Source organism: Haemaphysalis longicornis, unplaced genomic scaffold, assembly GCF_048455015.1.
Source record: "Haemaphysalis longicornis isolate Haplotype H1 unplaced genomic scaffold, Haemaphysalis longicornis Haplotype H1 scaffold_5, whole genome shotgun sequence".
Lineage (NCBI taxonomy): Eukaryota > Metazoa > Arthropoda > Arachnida > Ixodida > Ixodidae > Haemaphysalis > Haemaphysalis longicornis.
This window is the reverse complement of record NW_027526385.1, coordinates 192,217,045-192,228,727: the sequence shown is the minus strand read 5'-3', so window position 1 is coordinate 192,228,727 and position 11,683 is coordinate 192,217,045.

Below are 11,683 nucleotides of genomic sequence, written 5' to 3'. Positions count from 1 at the left end.
CCTGGCGATCACGATTATTGCGGCAATAGTGCTCGAGAGGAGGAAGGTTTCAGAGTTCACGTGCCCCTTTGTCGGTGCCTCGTTCTCTTTCAGCCCCTTCTGCCCAGGTGTCCAGATTACATTACTTTCTTTATTGTGGATGGGAGTATCTTACCGAAGCGTTAGGTATTCTGGCTGCAGCCAATAGTCTAATGAAATTTGAGAGTCTGTAATGATAATCACGCATATATATTCGGTATTTGAGCTAGTCGGAATGTGGAGAGGATTGCTCCAACTTCCGCTTCTACGTTCCAGCTTGCAGGAGAGTCAGGCTGTGAAAAAGATTGCCGGAACAGTTAACTACGATAATTGCTTCTTCTTACTTTTGCACATCTCGGAATCAGCGTATTATTACCGTAATTTCTAAATCGTGTTCTCATAACTTTGGGACGACTTTGACTTACCGGAGACCGGAAGCCACCATGGACATTTGAGGCCATCTTGGAACGGCTGCGTCAACGACGGAATGCCGAACAATACCCACGGAGTCATTTCGCAAACGAAACAAGCCAAATAGGCGGCATATCGGAAGGCTTTTTTCGTTGCTAGATAAAGATGACCAAAAAAGTCAAATATTCATAATAACCAGAGCAAAATATTCTGCCTGTGCATTATTATTTATTGTTAAATCCTTTAAATCCAACAAGTTATTCAGTCACCAAGCTTTCCAATCAATCCTCAAATCAATCTCATTGTTCGACCCAGTACTATATATTAGGTTGTTTAAGCTACCTTCAGCCTTTAAAAATATTCGGATGCAGTCTAAGACGACGCGACTAAATGCATGTTGCTCTTTTTTATATGTAGTTCGTCCCACTATTTTTTGGCACCTTGCCTAATAAAAGAATCAGTCACTATTTAGGCGGAAGAAGTTGGCTAGTTATCCAAATTCTGCAGCAAAGAAGCTAGGCAAAAACTTTCAATTTTAAAGTTGCAGAGCGGTTTGCAGAATTTCCGGATAAACAGTTTCCGTCTCTCTGTCTCTTGAATATTACTGTATTTCTGCTTACTGAAAAAATACAAAAAACACTACTAGACATGCCCACTTGCGCTTCTTGATTGCAGTGCTCCCAAATCTTTCGCTCACAAACAGCCATCGGCGTACGGCCGCTTGAAAGGCGACAGTTCGACGATGTAGGCGTTGGCTTTGCCATTTACGCCACCGACGAGCTCCCCTCGTGACAGTTCGTCATAGCGATAAGAACTGGCAACGGTGATCGACACGCCTCTGGTTGTTTTTGCACCGAACATTTTGGAGAACTGCAATTACGACGTGAAAGCTGGCATGGCGCGTGGTGTTTCTGTATATCATGCACGAGTAGGCTGAAAACTACAACAGAAACTATTTATTCGGAAGTTCTGCAAACCGGTGTGCAGCTCTCTGTTTGGAATTTCTTGCCTAGCTTTGCTGCTTTAGCCTCTTCAGTCCCAACAATGCGCAAATACAAAAATCCTTTTAACACACTTTTATTCGATTCATTACGCAAAGAAATCAACGCAAAAAAAATACAATAGCAAAAAGCAAACGAAAGTATTAGAAGTTGATGGTACCCAATTGGGTAGTGTGGGTTTCAGTGCGTGTGGAATGCAAGGACCAATATTTTCATAATACAATGCTTCAAAAATGCTACACAAATACTACAACACATTTTTATTTGGTTCATTATCTATGGAAATAAGTGCAAAAAAATTACAATAGCAAAAAAGCAAAAGAAAGTTATGAAATTTGATGATACCCATTTGGGTACTCTTGGTCTTCTTACCCTGTGGACGCATTCCAGCGGTCGCGCCGGGAAAAGCCATTTTTGCCGCCTCGCTCTTCAGGGATGCCTGGACATATCGCCCCACCCAGAGGTGCTTAGTGAAAGCAAGGCCTGCTTTTGACGGGGAGACAACTTTTGAGGCGCTAATTTTGAATGGGGGAAAGGCTATTGCCATTATGGTTATGGTACCCATTCGGGTACCCCGTGACCGAGGAGGTTAGAAGTTGGGTAAAGAATCTTCTCTCTGATTATCTAATTAGGCAAAATAGAAAAAGTGTTGCTTCAATACACAGAGTGAATGTGCTTGGACTGCGAAGCCGTCAACGACACCCACGACAATTACCAATGGGACGTCACCTCATTTCTCACACGGGGCTGTAGAAAGAGGGAAACCAGAGACGAGTTAAATGCACTTAACAAATCTTTCCATTACTGCAAAACGACAACCACGACTCATTTATGTTCACACGCGCGCACACACACACACACACACACACACACACACACACACGCGCACACACACACACGCACACTCACACGCGCAACCACGCGCACTCGCACGCATACACACACGCACGCACACACATACACGCACACACGCACACATTCACACGCACACACGCAGGCACACGCACCCACGTACGCACGCATGCACACACGCACACACACACACACACACACACACACCCGCCCGCACGCATGCACGCACGCACGCTCACGCATGCACACAAGCGCGTGCGCACTTACACACCGACGATTTCTAACAGCACCCAGAACTCGCACCACCGCTTCGCTTTAGCCCACATTATCCGTTTCTTATCCAACGCGCCAGTAATGCCCGTGGGCATAAAAAACGTGACCTCTTTTGGAACCCGGACTGATACAGCGACGTGGCAAAGCACCCACCGAGTGATCAGAACGTGGACTGCTCCGAGGCCAACAGGATTTTTTCCCGCAATGCTTGAAGCTTCTCCGCAATACTCACAAATTAAACTCTTCAGGAACCTTGTGGAACCATATACTGAAGCCATGCTTTATATACTGGTACTTTTCACGCCCAAGATAACATGATAGGAAAAATATCGCGGATCATTTCGAAATATATGACTAATCGGGCTGAAAAAACCGTCGCGCATAGGGTTACGTTAACTCTTGATCGCCTGGTGGCCGATGGCTGAACTAGGCGTGAGCTGGAAAGCTAGGGATTACATTAGTGTTTCGTGTTGCTTTTGAATTTAAATTTAAATTGCCCTGAGAAGCTTAAAAGAAAAGTGTATGATTCGACCAGGTTTGCCCTGGTATCTCGAACTATGTGTGGGGTTTTATTCTAAACACCGCTAGTTCCCATTTTACAGCAATAGCTGTTTTAACATATGAATATTGACAGTATCTGCAATTACGCTACACGTCGTCGGTCCTCGTGGGGTTATATAATGCTAAGAAAATGTTGAATGGTTATGAGGTTCAATCCATAATAAAACTTGTTCCTGGGCTGCCCGACTCAAGGCATCCTCGAGAAAAGGTGGCGAAGTAGGGACAAACACAAGGCTGACGGCCAGGTCTGGCACTACTGCAACTGACTATATATCCGAAGTCCGCAAAAAAATGGCGGCCTCTCACACGTAGAGGTGTGGCCAGGGTTGTACCAGTTATACATCGGCGGCAATGTTCGCACTGTTATGCGAGCTTGTTAAGGTTGACAAAAGTGAAATTTAATTTTTACTTGTACATTTTTGCTAACGTGATTCACACGATTGGCTCTCCATTTTGTGTTGGAGGATAGGTCTCGGGGAGATGACGCACGGAAAGCATAATCGAGGTCGACACAACAGTTACTTTCTGATGCTATCCATGTCTGACAGAGGGATTGTTCTGTGGTATCCTGTTTTACGATGTCTTTGATGAGTTGGGAAACTGTCTTTTTTTTACAGGAAATTGGGTTTTGTTCCTTTTTAGGATAATCGTCAGATTATAATCATTTATAACGAGAACATGCCAACGAAAAAAGTGAAAGAATGAGGTCAAGTTTTAGCGGAGGTGTGTTATATGCAAAGATTTGAAGTTATTCGCAATAGGGTTAGTGCAAGAGAGACAAAACACGAAGCGGGCGTAAGTGGCGCTACCTATGAAAATTTCCTCAATAAACATATCGTATTATCGTAACCATCGGGACTCCAACTTGTCATCTTTTCGATGCCTAACCACTGCCTTATAATTGGCAGCGAGGTTGTATACCGGAACGAAACTGGTGCCGGAATTGCAAGCAGCATATACATAAATTTGGGCCGTGTTAGGGCCAGAAACTGGTATAAAATAGAGTCCTCCAGGTGACAGACGGGGTTGGAAATTACGTCCACTGCCACTCTTCACCGCCCACCGCTCTGATTCGCCTCACCACTGCTTAAATTCTCTAGTCCCCCACCTTTCCTACTGACCCGTTTGAAAATGTGCGGCTTAGAAAAGAAAAACGGCCACAGTGTGACAAAAGCCCAAGCCGGCCGCATATATTGCCCCCCGTATATGTGGAGGAGTGGAATGAAGTTCTAAGTTGATAAAATTGCCCGCTATGTGAAATCTCGGAGTGAATGGTTATGTTTATCACAGTTTCATTTTGTTTAAAGACTTCCATTTTTCCCCATAGCGTGGCATAAAACACGCGGTATTTGACTAGAACTATTCGATTTTCGAGAAGAAAATTTGAAATTCTTAAACATTACAATCGGCCCTCTCTGTTCTCGAATTGTTGACTTCTCAAACATTTCTGCGGAAGACTCTAAAAATAAAGGTTCGGGAAAACGGCAGCTCAACTCGGATACAATTATCGATTCCAAATTTCCTACAGTAAAAACTAACAGCGCAACTCGGCTAACAGCGCAACTCGGATACACGAGTCGTCTACAAACTTTTTGCTATAAGATCTAAATTGGCAAATGCACAACAGAAAAACGGAAAAGGATAATAGAAGTTCCACTTCGCAGGCTAACGTTGGTACACACACATGAAACGCAATATCCCTTTTCAATGGCACACAAGGGCCATAGTGTACTGGATGTGCAAGTGGGTTTACCCACCTTTACGTTGTGGTTGATTGCAACTGACCTAATCCACATATAAGCATATAGATTCCTGAACTGTCTACTCGATATCCCTGCTTCTGCATCGAGCGCGTACCTTTTCCCATGACGGCGTGCTTTTATGTAAACGCATTTTTGAATCATCATCATCACTATCACTAGCCTACTCAGGTCCACAGCAGGACGAAGGCCTGTGCCATTGACCTCCAACCGTTCTGGTCCTGCGCTGCTCGAGTCCCATTTCACCCACGAATTTTTTTAAACCCCTAAAAGGATTCACGGCCTCGCTCTTCATCTGGACGCATCTCTTGGTATCCACTCTGTTACCCTAATTGTTCACCGGTGCCGGTTCGTCTGACTACATGGGCATCAGAAGTTCAGTTCTTTTCCTTTATTTGAACTATGATCTTCCAATCTAGTTTTTTTTCGCTGAAACATATATATCCTTTCTGCCTTTGAGTGTTACTATTATCATTTTTTGTTCCATGGCCTTTTGAGCCGACTTAAGTTTTCTTTCCATATATTAAGTGAGGCGGCAAGTTTCTGCTCCGTTTGTCATAACCGGTAGTATGCACTCGCAGTAGAATTTTTTGAGCAACAGAGGTAGCTCATTTGGGAGTGTTTACTGAGTGCTCCCCAACCCATACCTATTCTGCTCCAATTTCTATGTCGTGGTTGGGGTCAGCACTAAACATCTGTTCAAGGTAGCTATAGTCAGTTACTTCTCCTAGCGCCTTGTTTCCTAAGCTGAACAGTATGTTTTTGGCATGCTTATTGCTCAATAATTTCGATTTATTCATATTTATCTTAGCACCACAGCGTGCTTTTTATTGAATTTCCTCAAGCATTGTTTTCAGGTATTCTGCAATCTCCATCAGCACAATTATATCGCCCGAAAAACCTCAATACCTCACGTATTCCCCATTTGTCCTAATCCAATGTTTTCCAAGTCGAACTGTTTAAACACCCCTCCAGACATGTTGGGAGTAGTTTCGGCGAGATTGTGTCTCCCTGTCTAACTCCCTTTTGGATGGGAAATTTATCGCTTTGACTGAGAAGGTTTACCCTGCCCGTGCATTCCTTATAAATGTTTCATAGAAGTCGGTTGTAGCTCTGCTCTATTCGTTGCTCTCGTAGAGCTTATAGCACGGCTGGGATGCGCATGGGTTAAAACGCTTTCTCATAGCCTCTAAATGCCATATAAAAGCGTCTAGTTTATTCTGCAGGGTTTTCTATCCCTTGACTGACAACATGGATGTGATCCATGGTTGAGTACGCTTTCGTATACTACGCCTGCTTTCTGTGTTGTTGGAAATCCAGTTAGTCCCCAGTGCGGCCTACTATAACTTTGGTAAACAGCGTGTAAGCAACTGAGAGTAAGCTGATGTGACGGTAATTCTTGAGGTCCTTGGGATCTCCTTTCCTGTGAATCAGAATGTAGAGGTTTTTTCAGGCTATAGCCCCTTTTCACTCTTAAGCATTCCGAAAATAGTACAGCAATCCTTACCAGTGCAATCTGTCCCCCATTCTTCGAATAAATCCACCGCTACGCCGTCGTCACCTGCAGGTTTTCCTTTTTTCACGCCTTAGCCTTTGTTTTCACCTCTTTAGTTACAAGCGGGTCATCGCAATTAGAGCTTGCACTCTCAGTTATTTCCCCTGGCGTAACGTCGCTGTCATACAGCCTAGTGTGGAATCGGTACGTTACCTTTATTACTTCGTCCCAGGTATGCGGAATTTTAACCTGCTCATCTCTGAATGCGCTCATGTTGTCTTTGCCCATGGCTAGCCTTCTAGTAGAGTCTTTGAAACTTCCGTGTACATGCAGCATTTCCTCTACCACTGTCATGTTTTATGTTCGAATGTCGTTTGTTTTATTTTTGCTAACCCTTTCGCCAGCTCGGTTATTTAATCTCATCTACTTTACATGATACTTTTATGTTCTTGTGTTTGGCAAATATTTCTCTAATTTCCTTAGTTTCTTGCTGCCTACATGTTCCTTCTCCCACAGCTGATTCTGATTCACTAATTGCCGATGATGCGTTGTCAATCAGACTGCGTACACTGACCTCGTTCTGCTCGTCTAGAAGCCGAATTGGTTTTTATAGCTAATTGAAAATCTTGCGATCGCGTCCTTACTGGCTCCATACGGTGTTTATTCATTTTCTTAAGTTTTATAATTTCTGTTTTGAGATTCACCCTTGCCTTGCATGTAACCATCCTGCCATCTCTGCTTCAAATCTGATTTAGCACCTCTACGTGTTGCACAACCTTAGTAATCACTTAAGATGAAGCCAGTTTTGCTGTTTGCTTACCCTGACGTCTTTTCCATGTACATTTCCTATTATTTTGTTTGTAGGAGAAGGCACTATGTCAACCTCAGGTTAGTTCACCCTGCAAATCCAATCACTGCATTTCCTCGACTGTTGCGATTGTCTATTCCGAGATTTCCCGCTGACGTTTCTCCCCTTTTCTTCTTCCTAACTTTGCGTCAATGTCTCAAGTGTCAATGGGTGACTGTGTTTTTGGCTTCTTTATTGCTAATTTCACGCCCTCGTAGAAGGTGGCTTTGGCTTCTTCATAGTAGCTGGTTGTTAGCGCTGAGGCGTGTGGCATCTTTAACCTGTATAGCTCGTTTAGCTAAATCACAACCCTGACCCTCTCGCTAAAGCTGAGAAATTCCTCCACGTTTCCTGCTATTTCTGTGCGGATTAAAAATCCCCCCTCCTGTCCTCTGTTCTCTTGGGGTCCAATGTAGCATAACATATTCCCGCTAATGAGCTCTACGAAACCTCCCCCGGTCCTCTTAACTTAGCTGACACAATCAGTATCCCATTGAATGTCCGAGAGCTCCTCTAGCAGTGCAGCTAGGCTTCTTTCGCTAGATAGGGTGTGTGCGTTGACCGTTGCCAGGATCAAGTTCCAAAGGCGGTATGTGCGGACCCACAGACTCTTAGCACTCTCTCATGTATCACTGTTCTCAGCGCCGCCGTCGGGAGGTACTCCACACCTCCTGTGGACTGAGGGCCGAGAGTTGTGTTGGTTTTTCATGAAAGGTAGCGCCAAACTACTACATCAGGGCGTCCAGATCCTTCTATGGTGAGCAAGTGCTTGTAGTGTCCACGAGAATTCCTAGTATTGTTGAACCTTTATAGTGCATCCTCTTAGGTATCCGGGTTAATGGTAACTTCCGGACCGCGGCGCACTCCGTAGCTGCATGCCAAAGTTGGGCTTAGCGAACGAAAAGGAAGAGAGAGAGCGAGATTCCTTTACCACTGACGACGTTGACGTGCACGCCTTCAGTGACACTGAACAAGGCTTTATCTGCTTCGCTGTTTGTATGCCCAGTTCTGAAGGAATTATCTGAGACGCTTGCCTACTGATGAAACATTCACTGACGTCTGGCCGTTGGAAAATTAAGCCGCTGCTATGCTAAAGTTTAGAGCTACAAAAAAAAAACGGCTAGTTTGAAATTCCGCCGGCAAATAAGGCCGCTATTAGCGTCCTTCCTCAGCCTTTTAACACTTTTTGTTAATATCTGCTGGCAGTATTTGAAATCATTGATCTTTTGGTTTGAATACTGGTGGTGCCGTAACTAAAACGTCTTTGCATTGCTGGAATGTCAACTCTACAAGATGGAAAAGACATGTTGATGGTGACGATGCTGATGAAAGACGAAAGAAAAGTTTTCGTTTGTAGATATTGAGCCTGGTCTATTCGATTGCGCTGTCATCGCATTTACGTTTCTCAGCTTTTTGTTTAGATTCGGTTCGGGGTGTTGGCTTTGGACTTTGGGCGAGCTGAAGTGGTCTTTGGAATATTGTTTTTCGACTGTGGGAACGTAGATTTTGGATACTTTGATTCAGTCTGCGGGGAGGAAGCACGGAAATTGAACCATATTTCTTTTATATAATGGTGTTCAGCTTTAGAGAACGTTTGGAACTTATAACTCTTTTTTTCGGTGGGTAATACTTTCATTTTCAGGTGCATGGACATCTTCACATTTCATTCCGGCCCTTACTGGCCAAGGAATCGCTTCTATGAACATTGCATTCACGCCACTGATACCTGTTTTAAAGTTTTTATTTTGTTTATTCTGTGCTAAGACCACATTAAATTTAATTTGCAGCCTCGGGCCTTCATCAATCACTTTTATCAAGAATCGCAGAATACTATCCGACTACTTTAGACTACGTTCAAACCTTTTATTGACTGCAAACTAGCATACCACTCAACTAACTACCATCATCCCCAAATCAAATCATTAAAAAATACCATTGTTTTCAATTATTCACCTTTTTTGTTCGGTGCAGGACGAAGCTTCTGTCAAGGGTTTCCAGCCAAGGATATTACTAGGATATTACAATGTGTGCCTAGTTCATTCTTTTTTGTTAAGTTTTCTGAACTTATCTTTCAGTAGAATCTCACTTTTTTGTGTTGTTGCCTTCTTTAGGACACCATTTCATTATACGGAATATCAACATTTTACTGCTTTGTGCGATACATATACGTGCCAACCGGATGGCTTTGGCTTCTTCCGCGCTAGCGTGTCTTGCACCCAATTTTGCTCCGAAACTAGGCTGCTTTTTCTTAAATCTTAGCGTGGCGTGCAGGTGTTTTTCTTCCTTAGATCGCTGGACGATTTTATAGTTGTTTGAAGACGGTAAGAAATACCAAAATTTTCTGCCTTAATTACCATCACGAGGTCTACAAGGCTTTTTAAAACAGTGATTGAAGCATAATATCTAACAAATCAGTACTTTATGCACAATTACGACCTTGGCAGGAACGTCATAGGCTCGAATGGGTACAAAGCGCACAAAAATAGAGAAGGGCAGTGGAGCGTGCTTTGGAGTTAGTCGATAGAACCAGAGTTTATAATATTGATTCTTGTAGTCCGTTTATTAGATGACCAGGCAATCATTTCAAGCATTATACAGCATTAAATGCTCTCTGGATTTGTAAATATTTGAATCGCTTGCAAAAAGTTTTGCACACTCTTGGAGTTTTCGTCTGAGCTAAATAATTGATTGGAGGAAGTTATATGTCCTTCCTTTGGGGTTTTAGGAGAGCCGGTTGCTGGATATATTTTTTATATAAAAAGGTCATTTTCAAAGGCCTCTACCTCCTTGCACTTGTTTTCTTATTTTTAAGTATCAAAAATTCGGCGCCATGACATTCCTTTCTACGGTGTGCGGCGACGAGTAATTGCACATTCTTCACACTCAGGGTAGTGGCCACGTAAAAGAAGTGACGCCGCGTTTTAAGAGAAAACCGTGATTTCAGCAACAAAAGCGGTGCCCCCGGAGCCCACGACGCTACCGTCCTCATGCTCAGCTAGATGTTTCCTCTCCAAAGGCGAATTTGTCTTCTTCATGTACCGCTTGATTGCAATAACCCAACAATCGACCGGGTAAAATCAATAAACACGTCTCAAATCACGTAAAGTAGCAGGTATTACTGGTTTGAAAATGGCAATATACCTCACATGAAATGGAGAGGGATCGCGAAGTTCTGCTTTGTGGGAACGTACGCCAATATTTTTAATATAATTTGAGCCTTTGAATTAACAAAAAAAACAGTGCTTTCCGCGCCCCCCCCCCCACCACTCCCGAGAACGTCAAACATGAGACGCATACGGAATTCCCAAAACAGAACAAGAAGCTGCCCTTCCCCAGATGCACATGAAATGAGGACACATTAGTTATAAATTGCTGCGGTTTTCCATCGAAATTCAGCTTCCTTCTGAAATAAATTTAATATATATCAGGAGTCAGAATATTCAGAAACGTTCATATATTTTTTGAATTAACTTTAAATGATTAGCGTGTTTCGTACAGTTTACGGTATACGTTTTATCGTAGCCACACCACAAAGATTTCTTGTAATTGTGTCTATAATTAAACTGAACTAGATAAGGCTAGTAAAGCGCGAGCTTCACAGGCTGATGAAATCCACGAAAATAAAGGCAATGTCACTGATGCAAGTCTCCATATAGGCATACCCGAAAAAGATTAGTAGGCCTGGAGGTATTTTTTAAGACCATGAAAATGTGGTATCATTACTCACAATTGCCGAACATGCCCTCTCATGATAATTTTCTTCAATGCTATGCCTTCTAGTGTTACTTGAACTCAAGTGTTATCTTCAAATCAGTTTTATTTGCCATTTACTAGTGTTTAATTGTGGGTTAGTTGGTGTTTTGACATTCGTCGTTCCGCAGCGCACCGAAACAGGACAAACAGAAGATACGCGAACGCAGCTCCGACTAACAAGCTCTTCGCAGGCTAGCATCCAGGCTCTTCTTTACGTAGCCGTACCCTTCTCCTTGTGTAGTTCGAAGAATCTTGACGGTCATTGCACGTCAAGCTGCCGGTACTTTTTCAGGTGTTTGGAGCTAAATTCGGGGGCGGAATACCAGGCCCAGGTCATGTACCATCCTTTCTCGCGAGGTCTGCGTGTCAACTTTTGGGCACTGCTGTACGATCCTAATTCCAAAGCATGCTATGCGAAGGCGCTTGGAGCGTCAGGTAATCGCATGCGCACCTTCACATTATGTAGCATACCGCACAAATATAGAGAACCTACATGACTCTAGCCATATTTTAACTTCTGCAATTACCCAGGCCAATCTGATTTTGAGGGTTGATCACATGGTTTTATAAGACGTTTTCAGGCCCAAGAAAGCGCATTTAGTACGTGGCTCTTTAGCCTGCAACATTCGTTTAGTGGCTGCCATATTCGGAAGGAGTGACCCCATTGTTTTTCGTGGGACGTGGGTGCAGTTGCCTTCATGACATTGCTTTT